The sequence below is a fragment of the Euprymna scolopes genome, chromosome 33 (genome assembly GCF_053919585.1).
Source record: "Euprymna scolopes isolate OS-2025 chromosome 33, ASM5391958v1, whole genome shotgun sequence".
NCBI lineage: Eukaryota > Metazoa > Mollusca > Cephalopoda > Sepiida > Sepiolidae > Euprymna > Euprymna scolopes.
In genome coordinates this window covers 76,023,820-76,048,145 of record NC_136514.1, presented here as the reverse complement: position 1 = coordinate 76,048,145, position 24,326 = coordinate 76,023,820, and positions in this window count along the sequence as shown.

Here is a 24,326-nt window from a genome sequence, read left to right as displayed (position 1 = left end):
ATTAAAGTTCTTATATATGTTTGTTTAATAGTTGCTATTTATTTTGTTTACTACACACTATACAAAAATATGTTTCATATGAGCTATATTATCAGTCTGAGCGGGTAGGTGTAACAATATAATTATTGTGGTCTTTAATTCTTCTCGTCGCCAGTGTTGTTAACTGTATTTATCCGAAAAAATACAACTCAGTATTCAGTGGAAACAAAATTTATTAAACAGAAAAGTAAATACAATAAATAAAGGTTCCTTACGACTGCGACTTGTGTGCTAACCGCCCAGAGACATATTCTTACGGTCTTTATAGTCAGTGGAAGATTGTTTTATTATCCGTAACATCACAACAATAACATCTATTATATGAAAGGCAAAATGGGCACGAGCGTTTGCGTATGCCCAAAAACTGCTTTTTATGTCGAGCTTCTCGTATCGGTTAGATTCCGAGAGATGTTTTTGCATATTTCCCAGATCATAATATCTCGCATTCGCAAACAGACATCCTTATTTTCCTTTTTTTTTTTGTTTTGTTTTTTTGTTTGTTTTTTTTTTGGATCGAGTTAAACAAAATTTCCACCTTGCCGTCGGTTCCAGTGTTTGTTTGTCTTTTTCGTATAAATAAAGCAAAACTATTGGAACGCAACCAACTGGCCTTCGGGCCAGGTAGTATCTGTTCTGTAATTGGTCCTTGGTCAGTGTATGTGGAAACCCTTCATACTGAGACAATTACTATTTATTTGGATACTGCCCGAGTGCCCTCTTTTGGGAGGAGCTGGTTTTTACCCCTCATTAAAAACGACCTTGTGTCTAATTGGCTTTCGTGAGAGGTTTAAAAGCAACGCCATTTCTGCAAGTAATCCTTTGTTTTTGATTGACTACGTTAAATTCTAACGCTTTAGATTTCCAGTCGCGTCATGGAGTAGCGGTAAGATGTCAGATTTTCTTTCACTTTCGTTTCCGCTTTCGCGTGACGAGTTCGAGCCCTCCTGTCTGCCTACTACCACTTTTTTTCTCTCAACATACACCTCCAAACACCCGGGCAACGCCGGGAACTACGCTAGTAATGTAATAATATACGAACTGGATCGAAAAGTACTTACTACACAAAAGCAAGTGTGTGTAAGAACACATTATTACACTTAGCCAGTGGGGGGTCTGCTTGATCGGACATCATCAATATACTTTATACAGCCAGTATATAATATAATAATACAGTGTTACGCTTGGTAAATGGTATATGTCGAATCAGTATATCCTCAATGCCCTAGATAGAACAGGTTAATAATAATGCAATAGTATATTTTCTTATTGGTATATGCTTGATGGAGAAGTGGAACACAAGAAAGTTGGCGTTTCCCGAAAATATACTAATAGGTTGCTACTATTTAACAATCTTTATTTCATTTGGATAGATAGGAAAAAAAACAGAGAAGAGGAAGAGAGTTCCACAACCCTGCAGTTCTTAAAAAGAATCTACTAATAAAAGAAGAAAAAACGGAACAGCGAATAAGTGGCAATCACTAGACTAATGAGTCAAACGAGGTGGAACAAAGGGATCAGGGAATAGATTAGACGATTCTGAAGAACACAGACCAAAATAGTATTTATAAAAAACTAGCCTGGTTGTCCGGCATTGCCCGGGTGTTTGGAGGTGTGTGTTGAGCAAAAAAAAAACGTGGTAGGCAGGCAGACTCGAACCCGTACCGTGAAGGAGGAAAAGAACGTGAAAAAAAAAACATGATTCTTTTTATGTTGCGTCCATCGCCAAATTGGAAGTGACGAAAGTTTAAATTAAGGCTAGTCAATCAAAAAGAGGGAATGACTTTCGAAAATATCGGCGAAAAAAAAGCGACCCCTCTCTGTAGAAAAGTAAATTCATGTTTTTAGCCAATTTTTCGATATTTGTCATCCGAAGGTTCGATCTTCAAAACGATACCGATCTCGTGAAAATCCATCGCCTCTGTCAAAGGTTTTAGGCAGACATACAAACATACATGCGTACATACATTTAAACAGGCAAGTGAGATTTATATTATAGAAAATAACACTGAAATTAGCAACCTCACGTCTGTAAGAGTGTAGAAAAAAGGGTTGCGTTAATCAACATATTCGATATGTTTCTGCGCCGTATTACTAACCCTCAAATCGGACAGAGATTATAAAATTACAACAGTACTCCATACATCGTTTGATAGTAAATTCGTAGAGGTAGAGAATAGTCGCATGGTAAGAAAGTGGTTAGATAGAACCGACTTGACGAAAAACAAAAACATTTCTTTATTAACAACGCCTTTTTTTGCAAATCTCATTTTGTGGATTGGCTGCTGCTGTTGCTGCTACTGCTGCTGCTGCTGCTGCTGCTTCTGCTGCTGCTTTAATGCAGCATTTTTCATTCGAATTCAGTAAAAATAAAGTTTCGAAAACAAAATACTATGATTGGATATTTAACATTATAATCCACCAACGGTTAGTGAAAAAAAAAATCGATTTTTCTTTTCTTTCACCATTCAGTGTGTGGCGAGTCTTTGAATTATTATGTGGCATAAAATTCCCTGTGGCTTTTCTTCCTGTCTCGGTGATGTGTAAACCAGATGATGAATGTGAATTATACACCGTAGAGACGGAAGTTTATATAGAAGTAATTTTTAATGCTTTTCGTACTTCTCCCCGTCTCTCTCTCTCACACACACACTCTTTCTCCCTTTCTCTGTCTCACTCTCTATCTTCCTTTATCTCCCTCACTGTCCTCTCTCTCTCTCTCTCTCTCTATTTATTTATCTATCTATCTATCTATCTATCTATCGTTACCAGAAACACCTGCAAATCTTCACATTTTATTTTACCAATATATGTTTGGCATGAAAAGTAGGTTTGATGCGAGTTATTTCCGTCTACAAAGAATTCGGCGGATTCCTATACGGCAAATCATTAGCGAAGTATGCTTAAATGTATCCCGGAATAAAAAAAAAGTTAAAAAGATGTTTCTGTTTAAATATTGATGTAATTTAACTAATTAGAGAAAAAAAAGAAACCCACACATTGCAGGGTTTGTTTTGTTTTTTTTCAATTTTGTCATCATTTTTTAAGAGGAGGTTGGCTTAGAATGAGGCGTGCTACCGTATGCCAGACATTGACCAGCAATTTCAGAGATTCCAACACAAAAATCTTCTTAATTTATTCGCAGACATTTTACGTGCACTTGATTCAAAGTGTATTAATACAAGAAAGAGCTTATAATAAACTATATATAAACATTAAATCAGTTTACACAAATTAAGCTGTGATAAATTAATTTGTGTAAACTGTTTAAATATTTATATAAAGCCGATATATATTAACAGGACCCGTGTCTCGGCGTTGTCAATAAGAAAACATAAAAGAATGATTTAGATATGAAAAATAGTTATAATATGTTTTGGGTTTTAGACTGCGGAATTAAGGTTTGAAAAAACGTTTGTGGTATCCACCTTATGGATAAAGCTCTCTCTTACTATAAAGATAGGAAGAATATGCCTCTCTGCGTTATGCATATTTTGAAGTAGCCACTTTTTATTTGTTGTATTTGTTTTTTGTTCTTTATATATATATATATATATATATATATATATTTTTTTACATAGAGGTCATCGCTTATCAAGGCTCGGAAGCCACTCGGGGATAAGGGTTATTGCGTGTACAGTAATCAATAGAATAGTATCGTAGTAATCGTTAGTATTGGAGATTTGATAAAGTGTCTTACTTAAGGGGCGATTCATCAGGAATTTGTTTATGTTGGACTTGAAGACATGCAAGTTGTAGTCAGGTGGGAATCAGGCAAACCGAAGAGAGTTCCACAGGTGTGCACTTCTAAGAAACAAGCTTTGTTCATGGAATCTACGTTTTGATTTAAGCAGAGATAAAGAGTGGGGAAAATTACTGACAATGGTTTCAGCTAGACGGGTGTGTTTTGTGAAATATTGGCGAAGATTTGTGAAAGTTTTCGATTAAATATATCCACAACATAAAGTAAAGTCAGTCTGTTTCTACAACTCTTCCACATCAATATTCATTTCGGTTTTGTATATTATCCTCGTCACCAAACGGTAGCCTTAGTCAGCGCTTACTCACCTTCGACGTCACACGCTCATCTTCCCCAGTGCGCAATTTGCTTCTCTTGCTCGACGACATGCTGTCCTTCTTTCTTTATCTTCCCTTCTTCCCGTGACGTCAATGCCTGCATACTTGCTTAAGTGTCATGTGTGCTAAGACTGCTGCTGCTGCTAAAATTTTCGCTAGTAAGCTATCCTACGGCTGCTGCTGATTTTCTCACACCGGCTATGTTACATTACTTGAATTCTCATATTGTTCTTTATTTGTATATAATTTCTTTTTAGTAGACTTGTCACCAAGGACCCGTGGCTTAATGGATAATGTACTTGGTACAACGTAGTTATATGTTACACTTTTCTGGTGGTTGACGTGCACATCCGCAGATATAAAAAATTGTAAATTTCTTACAACTTTTATAGAACATGATATTTCCATGGATTAAATAAACGATTCCGTTCGAAAATTCCGTCCAGATCCCTGAGTTCGAAAGAAAGTTCCCGTAATATACATGAAGAAGGTTGGGGTGACATTAACCGCAACGTTTGTGAAAATAGTCATCAGAACAGCACTTAATTATCTTAAACTTCAGTGTTAATAGCTGATGGCCTAGAGGCAGACTCCTTATCTACGGAGTCAAGGTGGGCTTTATAAATGGGATTGAATCTCTCGATTGGCAGTAATTGCCACTTCTTCCACTGATAACTACGTCAGCATGAAACACTAGTGTCTGTAGGTATACAAATGATTGTTAATCTATATAATTATAAAACTCAAATGACCTTGTAATGATGTATGTAACCCACTTTCCTGTTTACGACATCCGGTTGCGCATGCGCGCATGACCTGCGCACTGAAATGTTAACGTTATTATTTCGAAATTATTATTTAACATGGGAAGAGTGGGGTTTAAAATAACTAAAACATAATACAGAAATGAACGGTGTAAAAAAAGCAAAAAAAAAGCAGATATATCAAAATTTGAATTTAACTATAATAAGTATTATGGTATCTGTTCACATATATACTCTCTCACTGTTTACTCTACAGCCCGCTCATTTAGCATTTAGATGCACTTAAGTTCCCTCAATTCCTGTATTAATTGCTGGTAGCTTAATGGTAGAATGCTAGCTTACGGACACAAAGGTGAACTTATGAGTGGGCTTGAATCTCTCTACTGTTAAAATTGTCACTTCCTACACTGATGATTTCATAAGCATGAAACACTAGTGTTTGTAGGTATAAAAGTAATTGTTAATGTTTATTTATAAAAAATAATATTGTCATATATATGTGAATATATGTGAATATATATAAACCCCGTCCAGGCTCCTTCAGGCAGGAGGCGATCTCCACTCTGACTGCCTGACCTACCATTCTCTTCTCTGGTGGGTCGGAGGTGGTCTTTCTTCATCCTTTTTCTTCCTAACCTACGGTCCGCGTCCGTACATCAACCAGCCACATGGCTGTAGTGACCCCGCTTCTCACAGATCGCATTACTCTCTATCCTATTTCTTTCCCATCTACTGACCAAACGAGCCATTCCTCTCCTTCTCTGAGAGGGCGTAAGGGCCCCTGGAATTCCCTCCTTCTCTGATATTCGTTGGGGAGTTGTCCTGGCCCACCTCGATCGATACTCTTGGTCAGGACTGCATCTCTCCGTATCATCTTCCTGTAACCAGGGACAAGGAATTCGCGCCCATACCTGCTCCCTACTCCGGGCCAATTCAACTGCTGCCTGCAGTCCGACCAGGCCATCCTTAATAACATCGCCTCGGACGTCTCTATCCCTCAAGGCCGCTCCCAATATAGCAGCCAATAGTGTCTGCACAGCTCCACTTTCTCTCAGCTTCTCACCAGGGAAGGCCTTCTTGGCCAAACCTAATATCCGCTCCTCCAGATCAACTATGCCCTCTCCGTGTTGTTGTCGGATTTGAATCATTTTCCTCATTGCATCGAGGGGAGTCCGCTCCCCAGAGTACTCCGTACTCCCCTTTTAAAGCTGTTCGCAATTGCTCCCATTTTAATCGGGGGTGATCGATTATCTGCTGACCAATGAACCTTGACACCAAACCCGTGGCGTTTTCGTATGCCAATAAGACCACCTCCGTGTCACAGAGGTCATAGACTTTTTTTCAGTCATCCAGTTTTGCAGCCATCCAGTTCATTCTGGTTCCCTCTAAACTCGGGCAGTTCCAGCCTCCCTAAAAAAGCCCAAGAAGCTTATGTAAACCTCCTTGTTTCCCTGCTAATATTTCCCTCTCACTGACCACGCGCCATGACACAATTTACTAAGGCTTCCCCCTTCCAATTCGTCCGATACGCCCTTATTATTTCGTTCCTTGTCTAAGTTCTGTTCTTTTACAGCCCCTCCTCGCTCCACGACCGCCGTAACAATAATTCATTTTTTACGTCATCACTCGACATTGTAATAATGTACTTTTGTGTTCCCTTTATTAACAATGATCATTCCCCTTACACCCTATGACAAAATAAACAATAAAAAACAAACATAATACTAAGTAATGATAAACAATAGAAACAGGAAAAAATCAATTCAATACAATTTCACCATCAAAGACCGCACAATTATCTCTTTATAAGCTACGTTCTCTTTCTTTGTTTTTCTTGCTCCTCAACCCTTTCTCTTCCAATATAAGCCCATCACGAAATTATAACGCAATCCCAGACGCTAAACGCTTTGTTTCAAATTAAAAAAACAACGCCTCCTCTTCCTTCCCTAACTTTACTGATACTACCTGGTCGTTTTACTACTATGGAGGTACGACACACAAACCTCCTTTCTCTCTCTCTCTCTCTCTCTCTCTCTCTCTCTCTCCACTTTTTCTCTTCTTCGCTCGAGTCTAATTACAAATTCAGCAAATAATATAAACTCTTACGCTGTCTTTCCTTCGCCTTCGTTTCCTCCCTCTCGTGGTTTAGTTCGTGCACATGTTTCCCAAGAGAGGAAAAAAGGTTTTCTCTTCCTTTTCCTTTTCTCTCTCTGTGTTTATATCAGTCTCTTTTTTTCTTTATAGTGTTTTTTTTTCAAATGTGTGTTTCACGCGTGTGTTTTTTCTCCCGCCTCTGTGTTTTATTTTTTCACGTATCAGTCTCTCTTCACTTTTTTTTCTTTCTAATTTCTCCTTTCTTTCCCTTTAGTATTTTTTTTTTGTCTTTGTCTTGGTTTTTGTTTTTCGGGTTTTTTTTTTCCTTTTTCGACCGTCCCTGGGTTTGTTGTTTTTCTGTCTTTGATTTTGTTTTTCGGTTTCTTTCTTTTTTCAACGTTTCCCTCTGTCTGTCTGTCTGTCTGTCTGTCTCTTTCTATTATTAATTTTTTTTCTGTGTTCGTCGTGGAATTTTTTTTCCCCCCGTGGCAACCAATACAAGAAATTTGGGCGCAAATCTGTCGAATCCGAGCGGGTATTTGCTTTTTATACTAAAGGCACGGGTTGGGGTCTGGCGATCTGCTGAACCTATCAAAGCCAGCCACGTATCTGAGGAAACCCCAGATACATTCGCGTGTGTGAACTTCCCAAATCGTCCATAGTTTTTAAAATCTGGGGCCAAAATGAAATCGCTTTCACATGACTCCAAGAGGTCAGCTCCTTTCATTCAGAGAGCCCTCGTCTGAAAAAGGTGTCTTCGAGGCCACGAGGTCTGGCTTCATCTTCACATTGTTCTGGCATTTCCGGTCCCCTAATTCTAAACAACAAAACACATGTCTGGCTTTAAAAATAAAAATATATATCTGTTTTAATTCAAGTAGTTTTGATACCTGCCGTTGTCCGGTATTCAATTCGACAATCTTATCATATTTGCCCGGTCTTCCTCAGGTCCTAGGGGGGTCTTAACCTCCCCAATGGGAAGTAAATCGCTCTCTCAAGACGAGCATCTTACATACCCTACGAAGGGACGCTTTGATTTCTAAAATCTTTCATCGAATTAAATAAAATGAAACAAAATGAAAAATATAATAAAATATAATAAGAATAACAAAAAATGAAATAAAACAAAATAAAACAAAATATAAAAACAATAAAACAAAATTAAATAAAAAAAATGAAAATAAAATATGAACAAAATAAAAATATAAAACAAAATAAAAGTAACAAAAGATAAAACAAAAAATATTCAGAACAATAAAAGAACTCAGGTAAAAGAACTTCAAAAATGTTCTCTCGAATAAACTTGTAAACGAGTGCAGCTGCACTTAAAGAGACGGATAAAAACTAGAAAGAATTTCCACTTCAATAGCTTAAAATGTTGGTAACTGTCTAGCATCCGGAAGGAAGCCTCATCCCTAACCCTACAAAAAGATGATATAATTAAAAGAAAAGTTTGAGTTTCTCTTTGCTTTTCTTTAAGTTAGTGCAATATAAGTATAGAAAAAATTCAGTACTTTTTTGTATTATGGCAGAAGACAGTTTGGCTTATTTCACTAATGACTGACTGTAGAGAAATCCGTCAGATCAACCTTTTGAATATTGGAATGAGTCGCTACGTTTCTCTAGGCTAGAGGCCAAGAATAAAGTATAGTTGAATGATAATTAGGAAAAAAACATAAGTTAAATAAATAAGAAACAAAGTCCTATGTGTATATCTATTTAAGTAAATATATAACAAATACGAATTTCCATATACATTCGAAGTTTAAAAGACGATTAACCTTTTGCCCGTCCAAGACATTGCAAAAAATCATACAGCATTTTAATAATAAAAAAGACATTGCATTCACAAAGTTCTTTTAAACATAAGAGAATAAGACAATAATAAGCAATTACTTGTATAAATAGATAAATATTTACATGTATTCATTTAAATACAGGGAGGAACGATAAAATTGTCGCCCTAGACAAGACGACATGATTCCATTTCCGTTTGATAATAACCGGTTTTCCTTTTTGTTTGCAGACAATATACTAGTTGGTCAGTTATGTAAAAATCCCAAGACCAATAGGAGCCTTCTATCATGTCTGAAAGTGACACAATGTTCAACGAGCGAGATTGGAGATGCGTCACTGTATGCTCTCAACCGATCCAAGTCCGGACAGTTCAACGCTTTAGGGCACAAATCAACCTATCGAACCGTGCAATGTAATGGAACTTGCTGTGGTTTCAAGTGAGGGCAACGTTTAAATCAAAAATGTAGCTGAAGAACGTCAAAGAAACAAAAATGCACCGTACGAGATCTCTTCAAAATCAAGCCGTTTATATAAAAAAAAAAACAAGCAAAGCCGTATCAAATGAACTGTATACAGCAAATAAAAGGAAAGACTCAAAAGGATAACGCGTATAATCCGTCGAGAAATAACGAAGCAACAATTAACAAGTGAGCAGAAAATAAATACGTCGTAAATAAGTTTGCCTAAAAAGATATATTTTAACGCGAAAATTGTTGAAGCATTCAGGGATAAGCAGAAACGAATTTCCACTCAATCAACTAAAAGAATTGACAAATACGAAGATGGTTTGACTTTATCACCATCTTACATTACATTTTCTATGGTTAAACATAGAAGTATCAAATTAGCCGAATTTGTGCAATGGAATTGAAATGTCGTTCAGAAATTAATGAATGATACTACTAAAGAAACGCAGACCTTAAATCAAATTTTAAATGATTGGCTATATCTAGCATATCATAGAAATAGAAAATATACTTGTAAAATATCACTAAAACCAAATAAACTAGCATACATATGACACTCTATACACATTACATGTAAAGGAAAAGCCGACTAGCACCATTTTCAAGACATACGATCGCGAATAACCCCAACCAGAAAAGTGACTGTCGAAATGAAATAAAATTCACCGACCCAACGCGGAAACGATATTTACAAGTTTTTTTGCAGAGCAAAAAGGATTGGGAGGGGGATGTGGGAACTCTCCCATGCACATGATATGAACTCTTCCGAACCGTGTAGTCAGTTTATTTTCGTAGTCGCCAGCTTGGCAGTACTGTTTTCTCTTTGTATCAGTTGTTTTTGTTTTAATATATTTTACTTTTTCTGACTTATTGCCGTACCCGTGTTTTCCCGAATGAACTTTCCAGGACCGCAAGACTAAACTAAAAAAAATCGATGTTTAAATATCAGTCTCAATAAATTTACAAAATATGTTTACAATTTCAGTTGACGATTAATTTCCTTATTTTAATTTTCACAGAAACAAATTTCATTATTACATTCCTTTTCCATATACAGATATGTAAGCTAAACAATTGCAATTCCTTATTTCAATAGCATTCTGTATTTATTTTAACTTATGATTGGAATTTTCAATTCCAAATCTAGCTTCGCAAGTTCGAATCCTTGACTATCCTATTTCATATTTACATTTAACTAATTGCCTAAACTATTTTTTACTTACATGAAAAGGGGACAGCTCTTTTATCATGTAACAGTAGTAGTAGTAGTAGTAGTAGTAGTAGCAGCAGCAGCAACAACGTATAGAATTACAAGTAATGAAAACTCACTACCCGTGCAATACATTAAAAACAAAATGATAACAACCACGAATGGGATTCATTTGATGACTACCTATTTGCCGAACAGTGCGCGGCAGTGCAATGAAGTCACAGTAACCACAGTCGATTTCCTTAAAGAGCATCGCCGAAATGGTGCGAGTCTTACAAGTACTTTAATGAAAATTGCTCGGATGAACCCGAAGCACTAGTATCCCCTCGATGTAACTTCCACCTACAAACCCAGCCAGCAACAAAAGCTCACTCGTGCCTGGATACCGTAAAGCCTTCTACTCAAATAGATTCTTCCATCCAACTGATAGACATTGAAAGTCCCTCCAGGGCCCTTACTTCCCAGTCTGTATTTATGTGAAGAAGTTCAACACCCTACAAGTATTCCTGAAAATCTGGTTCCAAATAGTCGCTCCACTGCGACTGTGCGTTGTGTAGGGTAATTAAACAGTATAAAGAAATTATATTATACTACTTATATCTAACTAGCTTGAATACCCGATGTGTCACCTAAGGTACAAGCAGAATGTTAAATAAAAACATTTTATTTATATGTTTTTGTAAACACACAACGACAACATTGGCATTTATTCATATAAATGGAGAAACATTAACATTTATGTAAATAAATAAATATGAATATTATGGAAGTTTTCATATAAATTCCTTTTCTTTTAAATAAAGTCATCTATAATATAAACCTCACCGTCTGTTTAAATGTTTTTATGTATGTATGTATGTATGTATATATGTATGTATGTATGTATGTATGTATGTATGTATGCAGGTTTGTATGTCTACTTAAAACTTTCGGCAGATGCGACAGATTTTCACGAGATCGGTAGCTTTTTGAAGCTTTACCCTTCGGACGACAAATATCGAAAAATTGGCTAAAAACATTAATTCCTTCACCCGCAACTGGACACTTTTCTAAAGAGAAATTCGACGATATTTTCGAAAGTCATCTCTTTTCGATTGTCTAGCCTTAATTTAAACATTCGTCTCTTCATGTTTGGCGATGGGCGCAACAGCAAGGACGTAACGTTTCTTGTTTTGAAGTTTTTTGTGGGGGGGGGCTCGTTCTTTTCCTCCTTCACAGTACGGGTTCGAGCCTGCCTGCCTACTACCACTGTTTTTTTTTTCTTGTTTTTTTGCTTAACACACAACTCTAAATACCCGGGCAACGCCGGGCACCCAGACTAGTAAGAAAATTAAAATAAAAACATTAATACGCCTGAGCGAATGTGCTTGTCTGTAATAAGCTCTTTTAAAAACAATATAAAAGAAAACTTAGCGTTGCTAAAAAGCGTGGGGGAAGAGGGGAAGTGAGAAAGGGAGAGTATGAGAAGGAGACCCAGTGAAAAAAACAAAGTGGAAACAGAGAAAAATGAGAGAGTGGTGGAAGGAGAGGAAATTAGAGAGAGTGGTAGTAAGAAAGAGAGAGTGGGGGAATGAGTGGCTGTGAGAAAGAGAAAGAGAAGGGGAGAGGAAGTGAGTAAGAGAGTGGTGGAAGGAGGGGCAGTAAGAAAGAAAGACAGAGACTGAAAGGAGAGAAAGTAAGAAACACAAGACGGAATTCTTTCGCATTAATTTATTTCTTTCCCTACGAAAAAAAAATGTGACACAAGGTCGTGTTTAATGTGGGTGAGAACCAGCTCCCCCCCCCAAAAAAAAAGGTACTCTGGTAGTGTGCAAAAATAAAATTGTCTTAGTATAGAAAGGTTTTACCCTCCATTAACTAATAATAATTTAAGTTAAAATGAAATTGTCTCAATGTAAACGAGTTAGCCTTTCCAATTTCATTTGGATGCGACCACCCGGCCGGAAACACAAAACGGAACCGTTCGCATTAATTCATAATTAGAGAGAAATATCAATATTTATAGGAATAGATAAATGTTAAAATGTTCTAAATTTCTATACAAATTTATCTTCTAAATAAGAATATAAAGTACTGAAAATAAATAAACTCGCCTTCAAAATAGTGTACGTGTGGGGGAGGGTCTCTTTAATCGGGTTAAAAGTTGTCTGGTTTGTTTTATGCATCCAAACCAAGTTTCTATCTGTTTTTTTTTTTACTACTAACGCTTGGATACCCACTTGGCTTTAATTAAAATGAATGGATCTCGTCTTTAGGAAGCACCCTACTTTGACGAGCTTTGTAGACTGACCAACATTCCTGACATGAAATGAAAGCCTTACATCAAACTATGTAAATATCGCTAGAAAGATGATTGGATCATGCTACCGCCTCAAAAGGCATCTTACTCCCAACGCAATCCTCTTCCTGTATAAAAGGTAAACACGTCCCAAAATGCAGTGCTGTTGTCATTTCTGGCCTTGGGTTGCTCAGAATACATTTTTTCTGGCTTCACAAGATTCAAACCCGGTTTCAAAACTTAGATGATGCAACCTTTTTTCTCACGAAAGAAGTATTGTGAGTCTATCTCTGTTCTATTCTAATTTTCATGACAAGTGCTCGACTTAGAGTCAATCTATGCCCTCTCATGCAAAACATTTACAACAAATACTTTTTTAGTTATTAGTATTGTCAGCATTTTCCCTACTCTTTTTGCTTAAAACTAAACGCAAATTTTATTAATAGCGCTTCTTTCATGTAATTGCCCGCTTGTTGAAATCTATATCGCCGGGCGACTTCTCAGCTGACTACAACATGGTCGTTTCAAGCGCTATGTAAACAAGTTCTTATTGATATATATTATGTAATTGGCATTCATTATTGAGATGAGTATTATTTATTAATTCTTTTTATTGCGGACTATTATCCTCATTTTTCTTAGTTGTTGTTTCACGACGTTTCGGCCAACTATTTCTCTGGCCTTCGTCAGGTGGTAACCGCGACGGGATAGGAACTCCGAATCTCCTAACTGCATTCTCAGCAATTACTGTCATCCATAGTTGTTGGCCAAGTAAGCCTCTGGCCAGCTTACTTGGACAAAAATGTGGTGAGACGACAACAACTATGTATGGCGGTAATTGCTGAGAATGCAGTTAAGAGATTCGGAGTTCCTATCCCGTCGCGGTTACCACCTGACGAAGGTCAGAGGAATAGTTGGCCGAAACGTCGTGAAACAACAACTAAGAAAGATGAGGATAATAGTCCGCAATAAATAAATTTATAAGTTCTTATTGAGTTGTCCTCTTTAATAATAAAATTCTAACCAATTTTCACCACTAGACATCCTCTTAGTGTTGTCTCACTGACCTCTTGATACTCATTAATCCTTATCCTCGAGTAACCTTTGGTCCTTGATAAGTGGTGCTCGTTTGTAAAAATATAAAAAACGAAAAGGGAAATTTAGTATCGTTTGCGATGTCTGATGCCATTTTACTGTAGAAAAACAACTTACAAAAATGTCTTTGGTATGAGGATTATTGTGTAAACCACTACACGTGCCAAAAATGGTTTGCTCGATTGTAAAAATAAAAAAAATTCTCTGAGCGATGCTGCTTACTTTGGTCGCAGATTGATGATCAACGATAACCATGCGAACATCGTAGTTGAACAATATTACTGTTTGACAACGAAACAAATCGCAGACATTCTCATGATTTCCTAATCGAGCGTGGAAAACGAATTGCATTAATACTCACAAAAATAAACAGACTTATTGGACAACCCAATACTTTGTTAGCTTTCCTGCAAATCACAGAGTCGATACGTTGTTTTTGACTTCCCTGGCCCCAGCTGTTCGGTTTCCAAAGTTTCTATCATTTAATTCCTTATCTTCGAGCGAATCTTACTGTCTTTGGTAATCCCCGATTAAACCGTTTCCAATACTTTCGCAAACATCGGATCAGTTTTTACTCAACGAATGATTTGCGTGAAAGATCTGAGATTCCGTTAGTAGACGATGAAGGATTAACGATTCAGTTTCTGCGAAGATAGATCTCATGACGAACTATTTGCGTAAGATTGATAAAATCACACACAAACACTCTCACACACACACACACAAACACTCACACACACACACACAAACACACACATTATATATATACACACTAGCGGCCAAAAATCTAGGACAGTTTTTTTTTTCAATTTCTCCAGAATATTAGGGGGGGGAGTACAATAAACTTACACACATTTAACATGTCTCTTATGTTGATACACTGTATTAATTACACTTCATTATAAAGGATAGAAAAAAAAATATGAGCATTTCAATTTTTTTTTTAATTAGAGTGGCCAAAACCGTGGGATAAAGAAAATAAATTTTTAAATAATAACATTGAAACATAAAAATACGAAAATTGGTGGACAAACATTTAATATCACTTGTACAAGCCTTTTTCTACTGCAAAATTGGATCAGATGGAACTTTTGCTCATTCTTCTTTAAGTTTTAGCCACAAATCTTTAGTATTGATAGAGTTTCTTGCACTCACACGGTTCCCCAAAGTAGATCATAGATTTTCAATGGCGTTTAGGTCCGAACGTTGAGGAGGCCAATCCAAAACATCCACATTTTGCTCATTCAAAAATTCCATTACATGCTTAGCCTTGTGGCAGGAGGGCGTTATCCTGCATGAAAATAGGTTTTGCACACTCAGAATTTCGAAATACTGGGATGACATTATCTCTTAATAAGTTCTTGTATATTGTTCCATTAACTCTGGCGGACCAGATCAGTCGTTCCTTCCCAAGAAATCATTCCAAACACCATTAAACTACTCTCACCGAACTTAACCATTTTCTTCATGCATTTTTATTGAATCTCTCGCCAGCAAACCTCCTTATAAATTTCTTCCCGTCAGATACATATACATTAAATTTACTTTCATCAGAAAAAATATATTTTGCCACTGATCATCTGTCCACAACACATGCTCTTGAGCAAAGCTTAATCTTAGTTTCTTGTTCTTCTTGTTTATCAACAGTTTCTTAGCTGGTGATCTCGCAAACAGACCAATTTTATTCAGACGTCTTGATACTGTTTTACGAGACGCTTTGATGTCATGATAGGCATGTAGTTCACGGAAAATGCTAACAGGTGTCTGAAACCCATCGTTCAGTGCCATCTTCTTAATCAATCGATCTTGTCTAGGAGAAGTTATTCGAGGTCTGCAATTTTTCTTCGAATTTTCCCAGTATTCTTGAAATCCTTTATAACACTTCCAATGGTACTTTTCGACAGCTTCAAGTCATCAGCTATCTTCCGTATTGAATGGTTTTCTCCATGATGTTTAATAATTGATTTTTTGACGGAAGTATTCAATTTTAGGTGCCATAATGATGGTGGAACCGGCTGCAATGACTACAAAGTGACTTCATCCACCTATTCGTCATTTTCGTACTAACAAAAGTGGAAAAAATGACTACACAGTTCACAATAAATTATTTTCTTTGCTTTGTCCCACGGTTTTTACCACTTTAATTTAAGAAGAAATTGAAATGCTCATAACATTTTTTCTATCCTTTATAATGAAGTGTAATTAATACTGTGTACCAACATAAGAGATATGGTAAATGTGTGTAAGTTTAGTTATAATCCTCCAAAATATTCGGGAGAAATTGTAAAAAAAAATAAACTGTCCCAGATTTATTGCCGCTAGTGTATGTATATATATAAGATTGATATGTAGTTTGCTTGAAGCATTGTGTGGGATAGGTATGTAGTAGAGATTTAGAAGGCTGTCACAATGCGAGAAATGAAATATAGTCGTTGTTGGTAAGAGAAGACAAGAACAAGTGGCGATTTCCAAATCAATAGGTACATACATATATTTTATATATACATATATTTATTCAGTTGTATTGGTAAAATGTCTTACTTGTTATGTCTGCGACAAATTCCATTATTAATTTCGGAAAAATTCCCTTTTCAAATGGTAAGCGTAACAGATCGATTCAAAGCGTGTTAGATGATATATATATATATATGTGTGTGTGTGTGTGTGCGTGTGTGTGTGTTTTGAGTGTGTGTGTCTGATTTCATCAATCTAAAGCAAATAGTTCGTCATGATATCTATCTTCTCAGAAACTATATATATATATGTATATATATATATATATATGACTTCATTTAACCACATAAATTAATATACAAATATATAATTTGTGTAGAAACTTTTCAGTATTTACTCCACATTGCTCAATACATAGGTAGAGCTAGGTAGTTATGAAAATATATAGGGCAATAAAGCTACACAGAATATGCAGGCATAAGTCTTATGAATTCTCACGAGAATGAAACGCGGAATATTCTATGTAGCTTCATTGCAATACATATTTTCATAACTCACTCTATATATATATATATATAATATTAATATTTTTTTACCAAAAATTTGTTTATATATAAAAATTCGGTAATGTTCATATACCAATAAAATCAAAGTGAATATTAATTGATTCAATTATTAAAAGTTTATTATCGATTTTCATAATCAAACATTCGTATATTTTTGCAAAAATTAAAACAACAAAATATAAAACAAGAATTGTTTCCTAACCATGTGGACAAATTTTAACATTATATTATCTAAAAAATATACCAGAATTAGATACTCTTCAGATACCAAAATACATTTGTAACACATACACACACACACACACACACATACACATACACATACATATATATATATATATATATATATATATATATATATATATGATTGCAACGTCTTGTCAGACGAGTGCCACTCCCTCAGACATTTAAAATCCATGAGCCCAAATGCCCGAGGGAGTATCTATACAAATATGAGGTTACAGAGTCTTAGCTTTGTACGACAGCTAAGTCTCTCTCTCGGTTAAAAATGTTGAGATCCAGCAACAAGCAAGAGCAAGATAGCCAGCAACAAATTAAACCGCAGACCAGCTTAATGCGGGTAATCGTCTTCCGTTTTATGGTTTTTTAAATCAGAGATTTGCTTCTCCTAGAAAGGTTGCCTTCACCACGGCTTACGGGAGCCCTTTCCACCCCAATACACATATACACACACACACACACACACAAATATACACGGTGCTAGTTGGCCGTTGACCCAGAAAAAGAGTTCATTCGCCCTTTGGAAGGTCTTGTTTTTAATCCTTCAGGGAGACTAGCCGCCCTCCTCACCAAACAAGTCTGGTGGGGGAACCAGTTTAGTCGCCGGTGACCCGACCATGAGGCAGGCAGTACTGGGTTACATGGTACCAGTAGCACATGACATGACCTGACACACAATATATATACACTAGCATTTCAGCCCGGCGTTGCCCGGGTGTTTGAATGTATCTGTTGAACAAAAAAAAAGAAAAAAAGAAAAAGTGGTATTAGGAAAGCAGGCTCGAACCCGTACCGCAAAGGAGGAAAAGAATGGGGTAAAAACCTGACGTCTATGCTGTTACGACCACCGCCAAACCGCAAGAGACATTTTTTTCAAATTAAGGCTAGACAATCTAAAGGAGATGATAACTTTCAAAAATATCAGCGAAAAAAGTGACCCCCCCCCTGTAGAAAAGTGCCTATTAATGTTTTTAGCCAATTTTTCGGTATTTGTCGTATGAAAGGTCGAACTTTAAAACGATACTGATCTTGGTTAAATCCGTCGCCTCTGTCGAAAGTTTTAGGCAGACATGCAAAAATGCATACATATACATACACAAATTTATTTATTGGTAACTAAAAATTTTCGACCCAAACCGATGAAAAAGCTTGCGCTATTTCTGAATATCCTTTATGTAAAATTTCAAATGTTTAGACCAGAAATTATCTGAGTAATTTGGTAGACATCGCAGAGGTCAATTCTTTTAACTTTGACCCCTTTTTTGACCACTTAATATTTATTGTTTTGGGCTTAAATCAAGTTATTAAGTTAAACCCATGTCCAAGGAACCTATATCTAAAATTTCAAGTATGTAGACCTAAAATTGTCGGAAGAGTTTGGTAGAGTTCTCAAAGATCAAATCGTTGAACCTGGACCCCTAATCGCCAAATTTCTGGCCAAAAACCGATCACATCGATTTTCCCAAATCTCAGTACTCTGTATATAAAATTTCGAGTCTGTAGACTAAAAATTGAGTTATTGCGTAGGAAAATGTACACAGACACACACGCACACACGAACAGACACTTTCACTAATATATATATATATATATATATATATATATATATGAGCAAACAGTTAATAAAATATGTTAAAAAACACTTTGAAATGAGTTAAAAACATATTTAATCTGAAAAGGAAACACTAGATAAATGGATAGTCCTTAATCCGCGGAGTTTCGAAGAAATACTTTCCTTCTCATCAGAGGGTAGGAATTAGCAAAATGCGGGATCGGATTTTGCATGCAGAAGTATTTGATGAAAAAACAAGTAAGTCAAAGATCTTACTTGAAAACAAATCACCTTTTTCTTTACCATATTTCCTCTGCTTAACTTTTTTTGTTTTCAAGTAAGATATTTGACTTACTTGTTGTTTCATCAAATACAGAGTGGACCTGGGAGCAATGGTAATTAAAGGGTGGCTCCACACTCCCCATAGTCAACAAGCTGGGGCCTCACCACTGGATATAGTTTAAGGTTATATCCAGGACCCCCATTGAGGGACTTTTACCCTCTGCAGAGGGGTGGAAGTCGGTGAATTCTAATGCACCACCGACAGGGCCGATAACTCTTGGGTGTGCCTGAAGGGCTCTTTTAGGGCTAATAAAAACTCTCCATTTTGGGGACTATTTTACCATATTTGTCCCAAATTTTCTGTGCATGTACTCCAATTTAAATATGTTAAGGCCTTGGGAACTTTTAGGGCTTAATGGGGGGGTGCAAATGACAGACAGTCATTTCTTTTTTTTCTTTTTTTTTTGCATGGTACAGAACTCAAATTTACATATGTTTAAACCTTAACTGCACAGTGTGTTCATTTTCACCAGAATTTGACATCCCTTGGGGACTTTTGGGGCTGAATCTTTCGAGGAGGGGTCAAATGCTGAAGTCTGTCATATTTTATGCCTCGTTCACTGTGCATGTTATAATTTTTTTCTCTCTGATTTATTTACTCTCCAACTCCTTTTTAGTCTCTATGTGTCCAGCTATTCATTTCTCAATTTGCCTATAAATTTTTAGTGTCATGCCTTTGTTTTTAATTTTTCCTTTTACGTGTTATTTTTTTTAAAAAAAGGCTATAAATTAAAATGTTTATTGAAATACTTTTAGTTAAAATTTATCTTCATCTTATACTTGTTATGTAATTAATTTTAATGTTAAATTTATCATTTTCAACCGTTTTTTTTATATAAACATGATATCTTCTTTTAAGTGTTTTTACGTTTCCCGTACTAGTCAGTATATTGAGACAGTGTAACGGACAAAACTAGATTTTGCCCACATTTATCGAATCATAATTTTATCGGATTTCCTTTATATTTTTAATTTATTTACGTTTTCCGTACTATTCTGTGGAACTCTGTTCCGTCTGCCTGCTTCCCACCTGACTACAACTTGGATATCTTCAAGTCCAATGTAAACAAATTCCTAATGAACCGCCCCCTTAAGTAAACACTTCATCAAATCTCCACACTAACCTAATGTACTTGCAATAACCCTTATCCCTGAGTGGCTTCCGGGCCTTGATAAGTGGTGATCACTGTGTAAAAAAAAAATTCCATGTTTTAATTTTGTCTTCATTAATCTCCTATGCTTAGTTTTTAACTTCTAGTTCTCATATTATTCTCTTTATAGCAATCTAGGTTAAATTTCTCACTTATTCTACTTCAAACTTATATCCTGATTTAGGCTATTTTAATCCATCATAATATATTCATCTCAATATTTTGCAATTATTTAATATTTGATTCCTTTTTTTACTATTGAAATGTTTCAGGTGTTAGTTTATTACCAATAACAATTATTTACATTTAATTATGCTTCCCTTTATGTAGGTTATAGTTAGATTATTTTCTATATGTTAAATTAACGACCTACTGCTTTATTTATCGCGCCATCATAAATTCCTCGTGTTAAATTTAAAATTCTCTTACTATAATTAGGTTTCACTCACAACATATTTCTTAATTATTTTTATATATACATGCTATTCTAATCAGGTCTTAGGTGTGATTGTAGGAATTTATTTCTATGTAGACAGCTTTGTATAACAGCAAACTTTCTGTTTAAAATATCTTCTTTAGAATTCACTATGTATTATGACTCAAGTAGGCAAAGATGACATCTTTTTGATTTAGTTTGGTTTATATGTTCTAGCCTTATCTACTATTGACTATTTTAATTCAAATTCTATTTTATTTTTACGTAGTTTCCATAACCCAATCCCCTGATGTGTTTCTCTTCTTAAATATTTATTCTTGTCCTATCCTTGTTTCTATCCATATCTTCATTCTAATTTAATTCCTTTTCTAGTTTAATGTTAAATGATGCAATATGGTTTCTGTATATGCCCTTAAAATTACATCTAGTCTCCCTACGTATACATTTTTATTATTATCCACCTTAATTTCACATTTTTATACAATTGTATAGAAATTAAACATTTGCCTTCCAATGGACATTCGTTGGGGATTCTACAGTTACATTTTTCTCTATTTAATTCACCTGATTCAATCTTACTATTATTTACTATCTTGTTAAATTTACCATTATTTGAACTTATTGTAGTTTTACTTAAATTTACAGCGATTAAGAAAGAAACTTTAATTGCGTTTTTATTAATTATTTTACTTAATCTATTGTCTGAGAGGAAGTTCTTATCAATTATTTTGTCAAATCTTTTAGGGATATTATTTTATATATGTTCATCTACAGGTGGATTAAACCAGACTTGCCTTTTTGCATCTATATATTGTGTAGTTTATCCTACTATTTTACGATCTGCGTCCGTTATGTATTTGATCTTTTCTTGATATCCTGATCTACTAATGCTTGCTTGAAGTAATCCTTCTTTTTATCGCATATATTCTTACTTTGTAATATCCTATATATTCTTTTTACATATATATATGGGGGTAAACAGTTACATATGGTCACTACAAATAGCCATCTGTTTCAGTCAATGAGACTTCCTCATGGGACTCGGAACCTCTCGATGCCACAAAAAAATGGAAAAAAATTGAAAGAAATTGAAAAAAGAAAAACAGCTCTTAAAAAAAATATAAAAAGATCATAATATGTATCGAGCTATCTAAAAAAAAAGAATAAAAAAAGGATAAAACAGGATAAAAAAAATCGAGAGACCGCATTTCAACCTATTGCGAGATTATTCAAAAATAGTTTAACAACTGGATCATAATTTTACTAGAACTGTAGATTGTATAGGAGAGTGGGCATGGGGGTTCTGTTTATACACTTATTTTCACGTGTCAGGAAAAGAAGTTTGCAAATGTGTTCGTTGACATCATGGGTTGCGTATCGTTATAAGTTAAGTGATGGGAGGTTATAGAAAGAGAACGGAAAGAAAAAGAGCGTTGTCCATATAATGGAGAATTAAAAGTTGATAGACTAATGCAGACATATTCATACCGAGGCATACATCCATGTACATACATACGCACAAAATATACATATACATACTGTGCACACACAAATACACGCACATATAAGAATATAACGACACACACGAATAATCATTCATATGTATAGATACATAGATAATCCCAAGTATATATATACAAATAAATATATATATATATATATATCAATATATATATAATTATTTTTTTACTATAATAATTAAATACCTACAAACACTAGTGTTTCATCCTTTCGGGATTCTTCAGTGCAGGGTGTCACGATTACTACCAGTCGAACGATTCGAACCCTGCGACACGAGACATCTCTGGCTCGATTAGCGGATGCCGTATCCATTCGGCTACCATTAACCGTGTGAAATAGCGTTGAATTTTAAACATTTTAATTTAAATGTTAATTACGTCAGACAGACAGTGATCAAATCGTTATACGATGATCTACGCATAAGAGCTAAATTGACCGACTTTTAATTCAACTGAAAGTGCTCAACGATAAGAAACGAATTTCTTAAAGGGGCTGTCATAATATGTATATATATATATATATATATATATATATATATATACACACATATACATATGTACATAATAAATATACAGAGACGGACAACTACAAAATAAATATACGTACAGATTATATATATATATATATATATATATATATATATATATATATATATATATACTAGCAGTTGGGCTTCACGGATTGAATGGAAATCAACGAATGTTGCAGCTATTTTTATATTTTATTGTCATGCGAATCGGAGTGTCAAAATGGGTTTTGAAAATTGAAAAAATCTGATTTAAGAAGGAACACTTCGATTTGGACCAAAGTTAACACTCTTACACAGCCTAACATCACAATTGCATTTGAGATGTTTTATCATCGTTCTAACAGAAGGGCCGGGCGTATAAAAGTTCTTTGCTAGGACAGGGGCGCTTTCAAAATGAATGTTACTCTTTAGAGCACATTTAAACCAGGATACTTAACGTTTGTATTTAAAACTTTAATTCAAGATATTATATAATAGAAATTTATAAAATCGACAGCAGGTTCTCTACAGTGCAATGTAGACTATAATATATTGTGGACTAAGTCACTGCGGAAAGGAATGTTAAATGTTTTCCTGGTGCACCTCGATGGGTCCCCGACTAAAGCAGGAAATCAATCCCTTTGATCGAAAAATAAGCGATTTTACTGATTTCGATGACAATAAAAGTATTGGATTCGTTGATCCTTATTCATTCCCGGGCAACATCAGGTCTTTATGCTAGTATATATATATATATATATATATATACTAGCTGTACCCTGCCACGCGTTGCTGTGGCTCAAATTGGCGCAATGGAAAAAGTTCCAAAATGAGAAAAAGCATGTTTCTTATAGGTTTAAATTTCCATTTTGCATGGGTACAGTTTTTGTTGTTCCATTTTCTTAGCTGATATAGAGATTTTCCGGTTTGGTGACTCTTGAATATGTAACATAAATTGTCCATGTGAAAAAACAGTCAGTGTGTAACTGTAAGGTCCACAATTGTAAAGATTGTTCCCTGTGCTTTGTTGATGGTTATTGCAAATGACAATAAAATTGGAAAGTGCAATTTGCTAAAGTGTAATGATGTATCCGGTGGAATCATAGGAATGCATAGAATGAAGATATATTCATCTGTGAAAGGTCATGTTAAGATTGCTGTTTCTATGATATTGTTTGTTATTTTTTTTTACTGCAAGCTATGTGCCATTGCAAAGCTTGGATTGGTTTATATTTCACAACATGATAATTAGTACACCAAATTTCAGTTACAATACATGCGGTGGCATCCCTGGCAAATATAACTGTTGGATTTGGATAATTAACCACTTTATCTGCTTTCACAACAGTGTTGATGGATTTGTATTTGACTACCTCACTTGGAATTTTACATTTAATTATAGCGTTAAGTTCATGGGCATCTTTGTATTGACCTGCAAGAATAGCTCATTCACTCAGTCAAATGGAATTCTTATATTTTGAATATCTGCAAAAACCTTTTAAACTAACTATTCTTTTGATGAAATAAAATTACAGAAATTACAGAAGTTAAAAGTCAAAGAATTTTGCCCTTAACTCTGATCAGCTGGCACTTTTTCGTACCCAATTTCCCACAAGTGATGCAAAAGTTTTTGTGCGGATCGAACAGTCTGCAACTGTACATGCATATTTTGAGTTAAGTTTAATGTCTTCACATGGAACAAAAAAGTAGAGTATTTGAGGCAAGCATTTATTTCATC